Consider the following 20,557-nt stretch of genomic DNA (forward strand, 5'->3'; position numbering starts at 1 on the left):
TGGAGTAGCCTTAAAGGAAAATACTAAAAATTACACCCTCAGTTCTTATTTTAAACTTTTCCCTAGATTAATATATACCCTTACACTGTTAAAACATTTTGATTTTTTTCATGTTCCTTCTCTAACCTATTATGTCCTCTCTCCCCAGTGGAGGTCTGTATTTTTATAAAATGGCAGCCAACTTAAATAATATATGATCAAAAATAAACTAAGTGATTCCACAAGCAACGCATGGAAATTACTTTATACTTACAGACTTGTTGGTCATTACATTAGGAAAGATGGCTTCTTCAGGCCTGTTCTCCTCAGAGATAACACAGATATTTGAATTAGAATTCTGGATACCCATTCTTGTCCATTTAAAAAAACACACGTAAAAATGGTCTATAGCTTTAACTGAGGGAGAAGCACAGAGGTCTTACAATGTCTCACATGGCTATTCTCCTAACCATGTATGTGTCTGTGTCAACAAGAATTACTTATATTAAAAATAATATTTAAGATGCAAGATTCATCAACATCATGCAAGAAGATAAAATGCATTCATGTTTCAATGGGTTAGTTTCATGTTTAACAACATGTTTTTAAAGAAAACAATTGTGTCTTGACTCATTCTTTAACCAGTAAACTAAAACGGAAAGAGTTCTGATCTGTGTCCTCCCCAGAATATCCCTATTACTAGGGTAATGCTGTTTGTCTTGCTATTTCCTCTCCTAGAAAAAGATAAAGACCTTTAAAAAAGTTGAAGCCTTTTCCATGAGAAGAATTTTGAGAAATCTATTCTATTAGAGAAAGACAAAGGGCTTAACAGAAGCTTCTTTTTTTTTTTTTTCAGATTCCATATCTCTCTCTCTCTCTCTCTCTCTCTCTCTCTCTCTCTCTCTCTTTAATTAAAGTTCATTGGGGTGTCAATTGTTAGTAAAGTTACATAGGTTTCAGGTGTACAACTCTGTATTACATCATCTATAAATCACATTGTGTGTTCACCACCCAGAGTCAGTTCTTCCGTCACCATATATTTGATCTTTTACCCTCATCTACCACACCCCTCCCGCATTACCCTCTGGTAACCACTAAACTGTTGTCTGTGTGTATGAGTTTTTGTTTCATTTGTTTGTCTTGTTCCTTTGCTGTTTTCAGTTTTATATACCATGTATCAGTGAAATTTTATGGTTCTCAACTTTTTCTGACTTATTTTGTTTAACATAATAATCTCAAGATTTTGTAAATGGCACTATTTCATTTAACAGAAGCTTCTGAGAAAGGTGAGGCACCAAACAGTTGTGAGGGCTCAATATGCAGAATCCAGAACAACATGCCAATCGCTTTTTGGCTGAAGAAGAGTTTTAGGATGAATTAAATTTTATATAAAATAATGACTGACAATAGTTAAAAATACTATTCAAAATAAATTCTATTATAAATATTTTAATAGTTATTCAAATATTGATCATTGATATGCATCAACATTAGTAAAAATTTTAAAAATATATGATGATATTTGCATTAGCAAAGATGCAACATGGAATGATAGGGGATAAAAATCATAAAATACATTGGAATGTTTCATCAGGAAATGTGTAGAACTTACATGAAGAAAGAGAAGTATAGAAGATATCACAGAAAAATGAAGATAACTAATATATTCCTAAATGGGGAAACTCAGACTACAAAGTTATAAATTCTACCCAAAGCAATCTATGTAATTAATGTACTCCTGGTCAAAATGCCAATGGAGTTTATGTATTTTTTTCAGAAAATGACAAAATTACGTTAAAGACCAAATTAAAACACTATTGCAAATGACGTGTGATGAATTAATAAGCTTACCAAGTGTTAAAACATGGTATAAGTCATAATAACAACAAGTAAGTTAGTGTGATATTGACATTGGAGTAGACAAATAAATCAATGCAATAAAACAATGAGAAGTATTCTGTGCATGTGGGAAACATGGCAATACAAACCAGTGAGGAATTGCTACCCTAAGTCCTAATGCTTACCATCAGACTGTGAGTTCATAAAAAAATGTCAGACCGAGTTCAATCGTTGTCTACATTTTCTTGGACTTACGTAACTAGACACCTAGCATCATTTTACACGTAAGCCTTTTATTCTTCATGGAGGAATTTTTCTTATTATACAATTATTATGAACTTCTTTGTCTTAAGAGCTCTGATTATATATATATTTTTAAAAGGTTATAGACTTGTTTTCAGCAATTATATGATTAGTACCATTATTCTATTTGCAAATGCTGTCTGACTTTTTTTTTTTTAATCAAAAAGAAGAAGGAGGTGGAAGAGGAAGATCAAGAGAAGAAAAAATAGAGAGGGAAGGAGGGAGGGAGAAAATGAATAAGAGCAAACATATCCATTGCCTTTTATTTGGTTCACTATGGTTCTGAAAAACTTTTATAATGGAAACTCTCAAAGAGAGACCACTTTTAGATTACTGATATGTTTTTTAAAAGACTACAGAAGCACATTTTGTTAGAGACACCTTTTATTTCTTAGTGTATAAAACCTTGGCTTTTGGTTGTACTACACTCATTTCAGAAGAATGAAAAGTGGATACTTTATTTTCACAACAGTCACAGAGGACATCATTTCTAGGACTAGATCGGCAAGTCGGAGTTCTTGAAATAAAAATAAATATGGGTTACATGCAGTTTTAAGAGTTTCTTCTTTTCATATTAAAACAGGCAAGGAAACGTAAATAATACCTAAAAATCAAGTCTTCATACTGAATATAATCAGATTGTTTAAAATTATTTTAGTCATTATCGATAGAGCATATTCATTGTATGCTTTGAAAGTGTTGCAATTATTATTGACATATACAGAGAAACTATCCACTATATAGATTTTACATGGTTTTTAAAAATAGTCTTTGATTCACTTGATAAATTATTTATAAAATGTTTAATACAGTGGGAAGAAAGGACTTATGTCATTACTTTGGCTCTGTTATGAAATACTTACAAATATAACACAGGTAGAAATACTGTCAGTAGAAAATTCTTAAGAATAAAGGATTTTATCATGAATCCTTTTGCAAATTCAAGATAAATAATGCTGAAGTGTTTGAATTCCTGATAAATAAGATTTTCCCATTAGGTTATCTGAATCCACAAGTCTTCTTTGACAGCAGCAAGCCATGGCTTTCTATTTTTAATAAAACTCATAGGAAAAAAAAACTTAGTAAAGATTTTTATCTATTGTATTTCAGTCAGCCTAGTGCGCCAAAGGTCATACTCACAGATTTTTTAGTCCTATTTCTTAATATTGCTATATTTCTTTGTTTTCCCATATTCTTCCAACTTAATTATTGGTATCTTGAGTCTATCAAGCTTTGTGGGAAAAGCCACATTCCTCAATCATTTTGTCCATTTGTAATGATTACATGGCATCACACCCTCAGTTAGAAGTTTACTCTGAGACATTTTAATCCATTCAGAGGTTCTAAACAATTTAAACAACCATATACCTTATTTTTTTATTAGTTTCAGTTGCACAACGCAATGTAATAGTTAGACATTTACACCCCTCACAAAATGATAACCTTCCCCCCTACTACCCCTCTGATATTGTATATAGCTGTTATAGTACCATTGACTGTATTCCCTATGCTGTACTCCACATCCCATGACTATGTGTATATATATATATATACACACACACACATATGTGTGTATTTAATTATAGTTGACATTCAATACTATACAACTTCAGCTCAAGTGTATAACACATTGGTCAGGCATCTATCTACACAGTCTATGAAGTGATCCCCCTGATAAAACCAGTGCCCATCTGGCACCTTACATAATCTTTACAACATTATTGATTATATTCCCCATACTATTTCATATCCCTGTGACTATATAGTGACTACCGATTTGTACTTTCTAATCCCTTCACCTTCTCCCCTTTCCCCACCCTACCATCTAGTAGCCATCAGGTTTTTCTCTGTATCTCTGAGTCTATTTCTGTTTTGTTTGCTCATTGATTCTGTTCTTCAGGTTCCACATATAAGTGAAGTCAGATTGAGAAAGACAAATACCACATACCTTAATTTGATTATTGTCACTAGGCTGAATTTTAATCAGCCCCATGACTCAAAACGTTTGTCAGTTTTCTTTTACCAGTAGTTGGAGTTCAGAAATGGTCGCCTCTCCAATTATACAAGACCCTGAATTCATGTACTCTATTTTCACTCATATCTACTTTCAAGCTAATTATTTTCTGATCTTGTTTCATATAACTCCTACTCAAGTGCAACCCCCATCATCAACACATGATACTAAAACTGTTTTTTAACCTCTTGTGCTAGAGCTACAATTTCATTAGGTACATTATCTTGTTTTCACATCTTCACAAATAATTTACCAAATGTTTTCCTACAACACCAGATAGACGTCCAGCATTCTTCATTGTCTTCCCCCAGAAGGCTAAGCCAATGTCACATAATTTGGATTTACGACATCTCCCTTGGGTAAAAATTTTATTATGTGTTAGAATATGCTAGAATATGTGTTAAAATATGCTAGACACTTCCGTAACAACAAAATCTCATGGCTTAGCACATAAAAATCCATTTCATATCCAAAGTGGGTGAGCAATGGCCCTGTTCACCACAGCCCCTCAAGGACCCAGAATAATAAGAGGTTTAAACTTGACATATACTTTTAAGATTTCTGTAGCAGGGAGAAAGTAATTTGGCAAACCATGCACAGGTTCTTAAAGTTTTCACAAGGAAGCCATACACATCACTAGCCTAGAGCAAGTTATGTGATCAAGCCTAATAGCAAAGGGGACGGACAGGTAAACGCTAGCCTACCAAGCACGCAGAAAGAAGAGAGCTACAAATATTTGGTGATTGACAATAATGATTTCCACACACATTTGGGAGGGGATAGCATTATATAACTCTTTGTTTCTTTTGATTATTATTATAATTTTGCTAGTGCAATACTTATAAATGATGTATCTATAACAGAGGTGAAATGGCAAAACAATACTGAATAACTCAAAAGGCATGTATATCCAGTGTAAGATACTCAAATTATTAAATTGAATTGTCAGATCAAATCACAAATTCACAACAATAAACAGAAAATGTCAATTTTTAAAAAATTATTAATATACTCCTATATCCCTGTCTAAAACATAATGATAGCCAGTGATATGGAAGAATAACATATATCAAATTATTTGCTGAACAAAGATGAGCTGGATTGTTTCTACATAATTCTTTCAAATACTTGTAATTTAGCATTCCTCCAGATAATATATTACTATTTACACAACATTCAATCAGTAACTTAATTACAAATATATAGGCATATTCTTCAGTGTTTTCATAAATAAAATACTGTACAAGGTAGCACTTGCTTGTATATATCTTTTATCTATTTCTGTGATGATTATAATTCACACACAAAGCAAAGTATGCAACTAACTAATCTCAAATTTTTGAGGGCTCCTCATTGTGTCATTTTTCAACAGATGTTAATTGCAATGAATTATTCACTTTTTGGATTTCAAAATAATGAAGAATACCATGGCTAGATGCGGTAAACAAATACTGAAAATTCTTTTAAAATTTTTACATTACCATATCTTAAAGTCTCACTTGAAAAAAATATCTTGCAATTCTAAAAAATTACAATTAAAGAACACAACCGCTATATCTTAAATTAAAAAGCCTTTTATGTGATGAGAAAAAAAATGTAAGAAAGGGAAAAATTTCAAGTGACAGTGCTTAACTTTCTTCCAAAACAAAAAAGATGAAATATTATATATCTAGCCAGCTGGTGGAAAGAAACAAAATATGTATAGTTTTTTAAATGGTCTCCTTATAAAATTTACATCAAATGAAGTGCTAAGGTTTAGGAATCTTAAGGGAACTGAGCACTCTTTATCTACTGTATTTCGAGTGTATTGGAGGAAGGTAACATAAATGTAGACTTTTTAGTCAACATCGCCAAACCCTGGAGTTGGTTCTTTGGGCATGCAAAGCCTCTACCCACAAGGAGTTTATATCTAGATGAGTAAATGAGACCAGAAAATGCAACCAAGTATAAAAATAAATATATTTGAAATAAAGAGTAGCAAAAACAAATATTATAGCAAAACATTTTAGAGGTAGTCTAAAGATAATAGACTATATGTATCTGAAAAAACAAAATGAGGAATTTGCTAATTAATCTGAACTCTAACATGAATAACTAAATTCAAATAACCTTTCATTTCAATTACAATTTTTTTACTCTATATTTTTGAAAGAAATAAAGATAGTTCAAAATATTCTTGATTGCATGGACTAATTAACTGATTTACAAATGTAAAATTTTAAAGAGACAGAATATTCAAATAAACAATTTTGAGAAGATTAGATGAATGCGGGATACTTAGTATTTGTATCTACCTTTGCTCCCATTCCAAATTTCCTGAAATAACAGACTAAATAAATAAATAATTTCTGGAAAACAATAAATGATGCCATAAAATATAGAAATGTTAAATATTTTAGAAGATGGAAAGCAGCATAAAACCCTGGATTAATAGAGAACTAACACACACCATGAAACACCACCATTTGAAATACTGGAGAAGGTAAATTGTTGAAAAGTGATGTGGTCATGCAAATATACCACAGGTAATATTTATAAAAATTAGACAACTAAAATAACAATTATTTAAATATACCATACAGTATTTAAAACCATCCAGAAGCAAAAAAGAGTTTAACCTTTTAAAAACTGTAACTGAAAGGAATGAATTTTGACTTTGTGACCTTTTGGTACAAAAGCACTACCAATTCCCACAGCCATAGAAAATGATACCATAAGCATACAGGGTAAAAATGCCAGATACCAAACTTCAGAGCAGACGAAACAACTAGAAATATAAACAGGAAATCCTGACAGAAAGAGAATCATAAAACGAAACAGACCAGAGAGAAACATCCCCTTGATAGGTAACATAATCTGAGTCTAATGCTTTTCCCAGCCAAGTACATTTCCCCACTGTACACAGTTTGGTCACAGAAAGCTTAAAGTATCACAGTACAGAACCCAAAGATGGCAGAACAATTGGAAAACAAAAAGGAATCCATGATTAGCTAGATAAGTTCCACAGCAGATATTGACAAGGCTAAGAAAAAAGAATCAGTAAACTTATATCAATAGAAATTCTCCAATTCAAAGAACAGAGAGTAAAAGAGAACCTCTAAAATGGCCTAACATGCATGTAATTGGAATTCCAGAAAGAAAAGAGAAAGACAAAGAGGCAGAAAAATATTTGAAAATATATTAACTAAAAATTTACAAATTTGGTAGACTACATTAAATTACAGATCTAAAAAAGTCAACAAATGACAATCAAGATAAATAAAAATAAATTTATACCTAGACACACCATAGACAAACAGCTATGATCCAAAGATAAAGAGATCTTGAAAGAAGCCAGAGAAAACCATTTCAGGAAGTTTAGAAAAGTGAGGCTACCACAGAACTGAATGGCTGACTTCTCATTTGAAATCATGGAAGTCAAAAGATGTTGAAATAGGATGTTCAAAGCATTAAAAGATAAAAAAAATTACAGCAAATCTATACTTCAAAAATGAAGGGAAATTCAGAACACTTTCTGATAAATAAAAAATTTGAGAAACCATCAGGAATCAATATACACTACAAGAAATGTTTACAGGAGTTATTTGATCTGAAAGTAAATGACACTAAATAACAACTCAGATCTATAGGGAAGAATGAAGAGTATCAGAAAGAATAAAAGTATGGTTAAATATAAAACTACTTTTTTGTTTTCCCTTGATTTGTTGCTTTATAAGGTAAATAGATGTAATATACATAATAGTTTTAAGAAGGGGAAGAAAATGGAAATATGTGCTTTACAAGCTTCCTATATTTTACAAGACATAATTAAAAATCATCTCTAAATAGACTGAAAAAATATATATATATATTTTAACCTCTGCAGTAACCACTAAGAAACGCAAAATTATAAATAGACAACAAATAAAAATATAAAAATAACATTATAAAATTTATATTATTAATAAAAATAAGGCAAAAAGATGAAAGAAGAAAAAACTGGATGATAAAATTTAAAACAAAAAGAAGCAGATCCAGATGCAATCATGTCAATAACAAGAGACAAAGAAAAGACCCAATAATCCCACTTCAGGGTATTTATCTGAAGAAACCCAAAACGCTACTTTGAGGGGAGGTATACATCTATGAGTATGTGTTAATTGCAGCATTGTTTACAATGGCCAAGATGTTGGAGGCAGGCTGGGTGTCTGTCGATGGATGACTGGATAATTAGGAGGTGATACATATACACAATGGAATATTGGTCAGCCATGGAAGGAAATGGTTTCTTGCCATCTGCAAGGGCATAAATGGACCTGGAAGGTATTGTGCTGAGTGGAGTGTCGACAGAGAAAGACAGATGAAATGTGATTTTGCTTATATGTGGAATCTAAAGAACAAAATAAACAAACACAAGAAAAACAATCTCATAGATACAGAAAACATTTTGATGGTTGCCAGATGGAAGTGGGGTTGGGCTGTGGGTGAAAAAGGGGGAGGGATTAAGAAGCACAAATTGGTTGTTACAAAGTAGTTATGGGGATGTAGTTATAGCATCAGGGATATCGTCAATAATACTGTAAAAACTATGTATGATGTCAGATGGGTAGTAGATTTATCAGGGTGATAGGTGGGAGGGGGTTTGGGGGCAGGGTGAAAAAGGTAAAGGGGTTAAGAAGTACAAATTGGTGGTTACAAAATAGTCCTGGAGATGTAAAGTAAAGCTTAGGGAATATAGTCAATGATATGGTAATAACTATGTATAGTGCCAGGTGAGTACTAGACTAGTCGGGGGATCACTTCTTAAATTATATAAATATCTAACTACTACGCTGTATACCTGAAATTAATGTAAAATAATATTGAGTATCAATTATAATTGAAAAAATTGTTTTTTAAACTGGAAGGGAAAAAAATTAAAATACCCAGGGAGGAGGGGGAATGCTATCATATCAATAATTACATTAAATGCAAAAGACTTGAATCAATACGCAGAGATTGTCACGTTGATATGTGACAATACCTTTGAGACCTTAAAAAAACACACAAATACTGAAAGTAAAAGTGGTCAAAATTTTATTTGTAAATAATAAGAACAATTGAATATTAATATAATAAGAAGTAAACTTGAAGACAAGTGGTATTTTTAGAGATAGAGAGGGATATTTCATTATTATAAAAGTCCATGCATCAAGAAGATAAAACAATTATCTTTTCTGCTGTTTCACTTTCTGAGGTTTCAGCGACCCATGGGCAATTGCAGTCTGAAAATATTAAATTTCCCCAATCACTGACATCATCTGTTCCTGACATCTAACCACTGACATCATCTTGGCTCAATGATCCAAGATCACCAGAAACAAATGTAGTGAGAAGGTCAGGAGTAGCCTAATGCTACGTCATAATGCCAACATCATTCGCCATGCTTCATCTCATCACGTAAGCATTTTATTATCTCACATCATCACAAGAAGAAGGGTGAGTACAGTACAATAAGATGTTTTGAGGAAGAGAGTGAGAGGCCACACTCACATAACTTTTATTACAGTATATTGTTATAATTGTTCTATTTTATTGTCAGTTATTATTATCAATCTCTTACTGTGCTTAATATATAAAGTGAACTTCATCGTAGGTATGTATGTATAGAAAAAATATATAGTATATACAGGATTCAGTAAAATCCATGGTTTCATGCATCCACTGTTTGCCTTGGAACATAATACCCCATGGATAAAGGGACACTACTGTAAAGTTGACCCAATAAAAGAGCTTCAAAATGTATGAAACAAAAACTGGAAAAAAATACAAATTTACAGTCTTAGTTGGAGACTTTAACACACACCTTTCTTGGCAATTAAAAGGACAACCAGACAAAACTATCTATAATACAGATCTAAACAACACTGTCAACCACCTTAATTTACTTGACGTTTAAAGGACACTATAATGCCACAACTTCAGATTACAATTTCTTTTCAGGTACACATGAAATAGTAACCAAGATTGATCACATGCTGGACCACAAAATTAGTCTTAATATAATTTAAAAGATGAAAAATCTTAAAATAGTATTTTCTCTGGCCAAAACTTAAATTAAAATCAACAAAACTAAAACATCTAGAAAGCCTAAACTACCTCAGTAAAAAACCTACTTCTAAGCAACCCTCAAATTAAAAAAAGGAACCGCAAAGGACAATAGAAAACATCTTGAACTGGATGATACTGAATTTGCAACACATCAAAATTTCGGAAATGCTAAGGCAGTGTTTAGGCAGAAATTTATAGCTAACATGCTTAAGTAAAAAGAAAACAGTATAGATCAAACCTTGATCAAATCAAAAATCTCCACTACCACACTAAGAAACTAGAAAAAGAAGAGAAAATTAAACCTCGTGATTGATTTATAATAAATCATTAATATTTATATTCCCTTAGCAAGTTGAGATAGTAATTAAGAGCAGAAATCAATTAAACATAAAACAAAATAGAGAAAATCAGTGAAGCTAAAAGCTGATCTTGGAAAAGATCAATAAAATCGAGTAATTCTATCCAGATTTATCAGGAAAAAAATACATTCAAATCACACACCAAAAATACAAAATGGGTCATTACTGAATATCTTATAAACACTAAAAGGATAATAAGGGAATTTTAAAGTCAACTTTATCTTAATAAATTCAACAACTTTGATAAAATGGATACATAGTTTGACAGACACCAATAATCAATGTTTACTCAAGAATAAATAGATAACCTAAGACACCTGGATCTATGAAAAAATTGAATAACCTTTCCACAGTGAAAACAACAGGTCCACATAGCTTACTGGGTAAAGTCTACATAACACTTAAGGTTAAGTATATACTCGTATAAACCAAATATACACAAACTCTTTTAGAAAATATTTAGAATAAGAGGGGATATTTCCCAATTCATTTTATGAAGCCAGCATTGTCCAGATAATAAAACCAGATGAAGACATTATAAAAAAAGGAAATTATAGACAAATATTCTTCATGAAAATAGATGTAAAAATTATTTTAAAAAATTAACAAATTAAATTCAGGAATGTATAAAATGGATACTACATCATTACTAAGTGGGGTTTATCCCAAGAAATCAAGGTTGGTTAGCATTTGAAAATCTATTAATGTAATTCAATATATTCCATATATTACCATATAATCCTTAAAAAGGAATAAAGAAAAATAATCTTATAAAATTAAACACCTAAGAATTATTAGGAACTCTCAGCAAACTAGGAAAAGAAGTTAACTTCACTGGTACAAGGGACATCTACAAAAACTCCACAGCTGACTACTTCCCCTAATATCAGGAACAAGGCAAAGAATTTTCTTTCATCAATTCTATTCAATTTGTTTTGGAGGTGCTAGCTATTAGAATAAGGAAAGAAAAGACAAAAAACATTGTAAAGGAAAAAAATAAAATTTGTCTCTGTTCAGACAACATGATCATTAATGTAGAAAATCTTAAGGAATGTACAAAAAGCTACTTTACCAGCAAGGTTGCAGGATACCAGTTCAATATATAGAAAATCATTGTATTTCCATATAGTAGTGACAAACTATTATAAAATAAAGTAAAAAATACCCATCAATAAATGTGAAATATCTTGGGATAAATATAACAAAATGCATGTAAGACCTGCACACCTAAAACTACAAGACATTGCTAAGAGAAATTTGAAAAGGCCTAAGTAATACTTCCAGGTTCTGGGCTGGTATGTAAGAAGCTTAGGAGTTGCCACTCCATCCAGACAACTAGTAAAAACCTGAACAAACTGAAAGTCAACAACTCTTCTTAGATCTGTACGAGAAGTCAAATCATAGGACAAATCACTGCTCCCAAAACTGGATGAACCCATAGGCAAATACAAAGAATCTGTAACTTACCAGAGCAGAAACCCACAAGCTGAAACCTCCACAGGAACATAGGAATGAGTGCTGGAGTAGGAAAACCTGAACTGTAGTTGGTGAATCGCTTAAGGTTCAATGTGGACAAGTCTGAGAGAGAAAAACTCCAAGGGGACCCATTCACTGGCGGGACCCCCACACTTTTGGGAGTTTTACCTCCAGGAGCCCTACCAGGTCCTCATAGGAAGTACTGGAGAAAAATCCCCCCTGAGCTTCCAGCAGCAGGAGGGGGAAAAGAGCCATTTTGAAATACAGTCAGAGCACTCTGTTCTTAACAGGCCCTCAGGAGGAACTAGTTAACCAAAGCCTATCAGAGCCTAATTGACCTGGAGGAAGGAAAATACCCAGCCCAGACCCCTCTAGTCTTCCTCTCTCACCTAAGGTATGGGTGGAGGGACTGGGAAGCACTTGGGAGGTTTACAGTCTAGAGGTACAGGATCACTAAAAGACTGGGACCTAATCACAGGACTATATAGAACACTGCCCCTCCCTCACACCTTACCACTACATTCCTTAGGCCTTTTCAAATTTCTCTCAGCAATGTCTTGTTTTAAGTGTACAGGTCTTGAACACATTCTGTTAAATTTATCCCAAGGAAGTTCACATTTATTGATGGGTATTTTTTACAATTTTATTTTACAATAGTTTGTTGCTATTATATGGAAATACAATGACTTTTTCTTAGAAAAAATTATAAGACATACTAAAAGGCAAAAAAAAACCCACAATTTGAAGAGACAGAGCAAGCATCAGAACCAATCACAAATAGGGGTGTTGGAATTATCAGACTATGAATTCAAAACAACTGTGAGTAATATACTAAGGGCTCTAATTGATAGAAAAGACAACATGGAAGAACTGATGGGTAGTGTAGCAGAGAGATGGGAATTCTACATAGGAACCAATTTTTAAAAATGCAGAGATAAAAAACACTGCAACAAAAATAAAGAAATCCTTTATTAGCAAAGTAGACATGGCTGAGGAAAGAATACTTGAGGTTGAAGACATCACAACAGAAATTCTAAGGCTGAAAAGCAGAAGGGAAAAACAAACAAACAAACAAACAAACAAAAACAGACCGAAATATCCAAGAACAGTGGCACACCTACAAAAAAGTATAACATACACATAATGGAAATACGAAAAGAAGAGAGAAAGCAATAGAAGAAATATTTGAAACAATAATGACTGAAAATTTCCCCAAATTAACATCAAACACCAAACCATAGATTTAGGAAGCTCGGAGAACACTAAGCAGGATAAAAAACCCCAAAATTACACCTAGACATCTCATTTTCAAACAACACAAAATCAAAGATAAAGAACAAATTCATGAAAGAAGGAAGAGGGGAAAACACCTCACTCATAGAAAAGGAAATGTAAGAATTATATCCAATGTCTCAGAAACCATGCAAGCAAGAAGAGAGTTGAATAAAATATTGAAAGTGTTGAGAGATAAAAGATCACCAACCTAGAGATCTGTATCCTTTAAAATTATCCTTCGAAAGTGAAAAGGAGAAAAAGACTTCCTCAGACAAAAAAAAATTAGAAAAACTTGCCAGTAGACCTACCTTGCAAGAAATATTTTAAAAAGTTCTTTAGAGAAAAGGAAAATGATATAAATCAGAAACTTGAATCTACATAAAGAACAAAAGAGCATCAAAGAATGAATAAGTGAAGGTAAAATAAAAACATCTATTTTTCTTATTCTTAATTTATCTAACAGACAATAGTTTGTCCAAAATAATAAGCAACAATGTATTCTATTATCTATGCTTATACGTTTGTGTGTATATATATTACATATATATGCTTATGTCTAAGTAAAATTAATGAATAATACAGGGGTGAGTAAGAAATTAGAATTATTTTGTTATTATAAGGTACTTACACTACCTATGAAGTGATATAGTAGTATTTGAAAGTGAACTTGTGTTTGTTATAAATGTGTATGTCCAGAGTAAGATTTTTGGACAAGAATTCACCTGGTATATGTAATGCATTGAGCCAGAGTCAGAGCGAGAGAGGGCTTGGCCATGGACTCCAGAATTTTGTAAAGGCCGACAGGGAGTGTGGGGGGAAAAGACTATTCCAGCTGGTGATTCTTTTGGCATGTGCAGGGATTTGACTAGTACATTATCTGGGGCCAGACCTAAGGAGAAATCCCATTTGGTTGGGCCCATGGTGTCAGGGCCAAGGAGATGGCTTATGTGTCTCTGAGACTGATAGACATCAGGGGATTAAAGAACTAAGTAAATATATTGTGGTTGATGAAAGCCAGATTTTCTTGCTATTGAAAATGGGACTTACAAGTATGAAAAGGAAAATTGCTAGAATAAACTCTGTTGCTTTAGATTGGAATTAATGGTAGTGTAAGCAGAGAGATGGGAATTCTAAGTAGGAGCCAAAAACAGAAAAAATGCTAGAGATCAGAAACACCGTAATATTAATGAAGAAAGCCTTTATCTGCAAACTAGACTTCGCTGAGGAAAGAATCCCTGAAAGTATGAGAAATGAATGATAGAGTTGATAATATATATTTTTTTGTATATATATATATATATATATATATATGAATAATTACACACACACACACATTTCCTAGGTCTTTTTGCTGAGAGGACCAATACGCAATAATGCCCCATAGCAATTACAATTAGTGCACAGAACTTGGTTTCTAAATAACCACTCTCCACTAAAAAGAGAATTGGCTGATTTCAGGGCCAGGGTAGAAAAAGTCTACGATAATCCTGAAACATCTTGGCTTACCAGAAAGCATTAATAAATTGCTATAAATAAATAAATAAATAATAAAATTTTAAAAAGGGTACATCTCAAGAAAACATGGGATTCTGTTTAAAGGAACTCCCACTGGTCAAATATGTGACAGAATATCAAAATAAAAATGACTGTAAAAATTATAACCCAGTGAATAAAAGTCATATTCTTGAGTTCATACTGAGATCAACATGTGATGATTACATAAATAAATGCAGGCGATGGGAAAAGTCTTGCTTAGAGTCAAATGTCAACTAATAATGTAGAAAGAATCTTGGAATTAGAAGAGTTATTTGGCAACGACAAAAATTGTTTTAGAAAAACATCATTAATAGATGTTAATATTAATGGATGAAAGTTTGATGAGGAATAGGATACTTACAAGGTTTCAAAACAGCTCCCCACAAATACATATTAATTGTTTATTGATTAATAAGTACAAAACACTTCCACAGTGAAGCAGCTTGGTATATAATCCCTTAGCGAAGTGATCACAGTATACATCACCAGTAACAGGAAAACTTCGCAGAGTGTACTTCTTGGTATTATACTCTGAAAATAATACTGTACCATTTCGGTTGCACATCTACCAAATACTCATAACCTAAACTTAATTAGGAGGAAATCTCAGACAAACCCCAATTGAGAGAGTCTACAAAATAATGACCCATGCTCTTCAAAACTGCCAAGGTCATGAGACACAACGCAAGACTGGGGAAAGACTGCAGGAGATTTAAGAGACACAAAAACTAAAGGCAACAAATGACCCTCATTTGGAGCCTGAACCTCTAAAGCATATCATTGGAACAAAACATAAAATTTGAATGGGGTCTGTGGTTTATATGGTGGAACTATATAATGCTAATTTCCTAATTTTTGATGGATATACTATGGTTATGTAGCCAAGTGCCCTTGTTTTTAGCAAAACATACATTGAAGTACTAAGGGGCAATATCTGCAACAATTTCAAATGGTTCAGAAGTAAATAATAATAAGGATATACAATAGAGAATGAGGTACATATGATAAAATATTAATACTTGTGGAAGCTGGGTAAAGGATATGTGGAAGTTTGTTGTACTGTTCTTGCAATTTTCCCATATGTATGAAATAATTTCAAAACAAAACATTTTTAAAAGGACACAGTATGTATTGAGTGTGTTGAAAAATATATTGGAAAGTTTACTAGCCAAATAAATGACACGATATATAAAAGAGAATAGGAGTCTCATGCAAAATTACCAGTTACCGGAACAGTTGTGTCCTTCATGTTTTTGTTTTCAGTTTTGTTTGGGATGGGGGCACCAGAATTGAATACTCATATGTGAAAAACTAAAAAAAAAAAAAAAAAAAAAAAACACAAATTATGGAGAGTAAGGTAAAAAACATTAAGCTAGAAATTAGGAGCCCATTAAATCTCTGATCATCTCCAGCCTAGTGGTCTCAGGATAGTCATTTACTTCCCTGAGCCTCAAGATTACTTAGTTATAAAGTGAGTGATTAAACCATAAAGTCCCTTTTATTTCCAAAATTCTGTGTTTCAACTTCATCCAATTGATGGTTTAAATCAAATTACCAGTACCTAAGTGTTAAGAAAGTAGTTCATTAGGCACAGCTGACAATATGGAAAAAAATCTAAAAATACTTTCATAGGTAAATGTACATATTTGGTTGTTTTAGTTTTAAAATACTTCCTCATTTCTCAGCATATGATGGAAGAATCATAGCCAGAGTTGGATTCCAATAACTGCCTGTATCAAGTCTCTGAAGAAGCGATTGTCAAATTAGTCACCTTTTCCTCCTTAACCCTTTAGTGCACTCTGTGTTCACTTAGCACAGCTGATTAGGAAATCACACTAACAAGCTCATGGTTTCATCATTCAGAAGAATCAGTAAACCCTTCACCCTCACCAGCTGTAAGACATATGCTTGCCATTGGTCACAAGGTCAAATGAGTGATCAGGTGTGGAGGTAGCACTGCAATTCATCACCAAAAGAAAAATAATTCACAAAGCACATTCAATTCCAAATAGGCTAGCGATATCATTTTTCTGTATGAATACAGGACATCAAATTAAGTTTTTCATGCTTTCACCTTATGCTATCAATCTCAAAATCCTCCTCTTTGATTTCAGACTCTGCTCAAATTTTATATCTCTGCCATTACCACTGTGCCCTTTAGTGATTAATACCTCCTTAGATTTGCGACTCTTTTGAGCAGAATTGGGGGGGTCTAAAATCTAAAATGCATTTATCTATTTATTTTTAATGCATGTATTTCTAGTACTTTCAAATTTGTAACCTAAGAGCAGGCACTCACCTTTTCAATTGCCCGTGTTATCGTGTCAAAAATCCAATATACAACGATGCTGCTGTGAAATAAATACCTCTCTGACTGATCGTCACGTTTTCACAAGTGCAATAATGTAATTAAGCTGAATTTTTAAATAGGATATCCATGTATTCAAAAGTATATTTTAAAAACTTACTTGGCAAAGAAATGAAGAAGAAACAAACATGTGGTTTGACATTCACTCTGAAGCTTCAAATAGGGATGCTCTCTTCTGAATGTTGAGTCTAATGCGAGAAAATATTGAGAATCAGAAGGTAACATATTTACAGTGTAGCAGCTCTATAATTCCCTAAAGAGAATGGTAATGGGAAATCTAAAGCACAAACGTCTACACAAAAGGAATGTCCCTCTAAAGGAAGTAGGGCTCTGGAAACATGTAGCGGCCTCAGATGAACAGAGGACAACTCTGTGATTGGTTATGTGGGATATAGTTCAAATGCGTTTTGGTTCTCATTCCCACTCTGTCAGAAGAAAGCCAAGAGACAAAGGTATAAAAAAAGAGCGAGCTCATTCTGCTTGAATATTACATTAACCTGTGAGCAGTAGTGCTCCTTGGTCAGCTTTTTCAGGGCTTGCTGGCGCCGCAGCACTGCTGACCTGGTCGGTCTGATTATGAATGATCAATGTGCCTATTTGCAATAAAACTCTTTGCACAGATCTGGACCCTCAGCCCTTAGTCACTCATGCAGATAATAACGGCAGTTCAAGGTACTTGCCCATAACTCCAAGCTTCATTAAACAAAGGGAATGTCACCAAAAGTCCCTTTAACTATCTTTTTGCTGCTAAGCAGGGGAAAATTGGCCATTCCGAGGAAACAGAATTTACAGTGTTAATAAAATAAGGATTTGTATATCCCTGTGCCCTATTTTGCACATCTTTCTTGAACTTCTAGTGCTAAAACCCCCCACGTTAGTGGGGAGCAGAGTGAGACATGTGAACAAAGGATGCTTGTGTGCCTGAGATCAGACTCTGCTTCGGAGGAAATATTTCAGTAGAATTTTCAGGTCTGTGACATTAAATAGAATACGTATTGCCACTCTTCCTCATTCATCACAAACACAACCAGTGTTAGGCTTGTGTCTCAGAGGTTTGGAGGTTGGGGAAGAATGGTGGCGGAGGGTCCCAAAGACTTCAGGTCCCTCTGGGACATGAAGTCTGCATACTCTCCAGTCTCTGGAAGGGGGTGACGCTTTGCTTACCCATTTTCTCAGGCAAAACATATTGTCAACTTTGGAAGTTCTAGTCAGGGATGGTCACCTAAGACACAGTCTCTCGTGCATCCCCTCCGTACTCATGCTCCTGCTGTGAACTCACACTCCACTCTACCTGTGGCATTGCTCCCACATCACCCTCATACACAGGTTAGTTTCCCTAGCTGCTTAGCATACCCATTCACTTCTTTGTAAAGTCCTCTCCCTTAACAGTAGACTTTCAGGACATCTTTCCCCACCCCCACCCCCACACCCCCTCTACATAACCCTGCTATGATTTGAAACTCACAGAGAAATGTAGTTTTGAATGACAAAATAATCCAAGTCAAAGTTGAGGTTCCTTCAAAATCAACTAAACGGCCATTTCTGGATAATAATTGGTATTAGCACGTCAAATCTTATGCAATGAAAATTCAAGAAAAATGAAAACAATGGACAAATGATAAATTGCCCTGTGAAACGAATACAATAAAAAAAAATTTAGATAAATGAGGCCCCAAATAAAGTATCTTTCTAAGAGAAATTTTCGGCTTCATCATTTGGAAATATTTTTTCTTGCTTTGATACATAAAGTTTAGACGTAAAATCCACGATACACATACATGGCCACATAGAACATGATGCACCACTTGTTTTGTGCTAATTCACTACTAAATGCTAAGAAAATGGACTACTGCGTTTTCTTGTCCATTCAAAAATTGACTAGTAAGCAACTTGCACACAATAGTGGTCTGCAGAGCAATGCTCTACGCTAGTAAACAGTTTTCCCTTCTGAGTCCCTGTCAGACTCTTAAAACTCTATGAGTCTATCCGCTCATCCAAAGCCCAATGCCTTTTTATGCCCCACCTCCCTAACTCACCCTGCAACAGTTTAGGGGAAGGGAAATGTGAAAGTCCAAAAGAAGTGGAGAGAGCGGGGAGTGTGGTAATTTTGGTGGTAATGAAATAAAAAAAATACGGAGAAAGATTATTCCTAAAATGGCCTGCCTAGAAAAGATGCCACACAAAGAATTGCTATAGGACCTAAATATGACTGGCTCAAAGGAAAACTAAGGGAAGACAGTTACATTCAAACATTTAATGGTGATCTACAGATGGGGAATGAAGATTTGCCCTGTTTGTCTAAAGGTCAGTAATGGGATTAAAGGGTGGAAGTTGTAAGGTACTGGAATTTGTCTCAGCCTAAAAAAAAAACTAAAAACAAACAAAAAAAACTTTTGGATCACTGAAACTACCAAACTTGCTCAGAAGGTGATGACCACCTGTTAGAGATGCTTTAGGAGAAGGCATCTGAAACAGGTGAGAGATTATTCTTAGATGATTTTTTAAAAAATACTAGAGAGTAAGGGGGGAAGGAGTAGTAGATGAGCATAAACGGGATCAAATATATGGTGATGGAAGGAGAGATGACTCTGGGTGGTAAACACACAATGGAATTTATAGATGATGTATTACAGAATTGTACACTTGAAACCTATGTAACTTTACTAACAATTGTCACCCCAATGAACTTTGTTGAAAAAATAAAATAAAATAAAAAACACTTCAAACTTTAAGAATTCTGTAACTGTGATGAGTTGAGAGCGAAGAACGCTTGTGAAGTTAGCAAACAAATAAGCTTAACTAGCATTTATTTACTCTTCTAATGTCATAGTGAAGGCAGACTTGAGTCCTATTTGGCATTTTCACTAGGGCACATGTCTCTTTAAACCAGGAAGTTGACGAGAACTTTAACTTCATGAACTTCAATTAATTTTGTTTAAAAAACCATTTTTAAAAATCAAGCAATGACAGTGTACTATTTTATAAAGTGATTCCATCTATAGAAACTCCTTGCGGCATTAAGATATCCAGGTTTCAGGTATGTAGTTTCTTGGCTATTTGAAATAGGTTGGTTGTCTCAATTCAGTACGGATAAGAGGCCCATTGTTCTCATTTTAAAGCACACGGATAAGATATTCATGATATATCCTCCTGTTCCCTCCCCACTCTTCCAAGGGCTAAGAAGCTTCTGCCCAATACTATCTATTCAAACTGAAACGACTAACTGAGCTATTCAAAGCTCCCTCTCAGGCAGTTAGGGCTTTGTGCTATTGTCCAGCTATATAATCCTCTGGTGGATTCAGGGGGTCAGTGGTTCTAATACGCCTCCCACCAGCTGGG

The sequence above is a fragment of the Rhinolophus sinicus genome, linkage group LG02, assembly GCF_036562045.2.
Source record: "Rhinolophus sinicus isolate RSC01 linkage group LG02, ASM3656204v1, whole genome shotgun sequence".
Taxonomy (NCBI): Eukaryota; Metazoa; Chordata; class Mammalia; order Chiroptera; family Rhinolophidae; genus Rhinolophus; species Rhinolophus sinicus.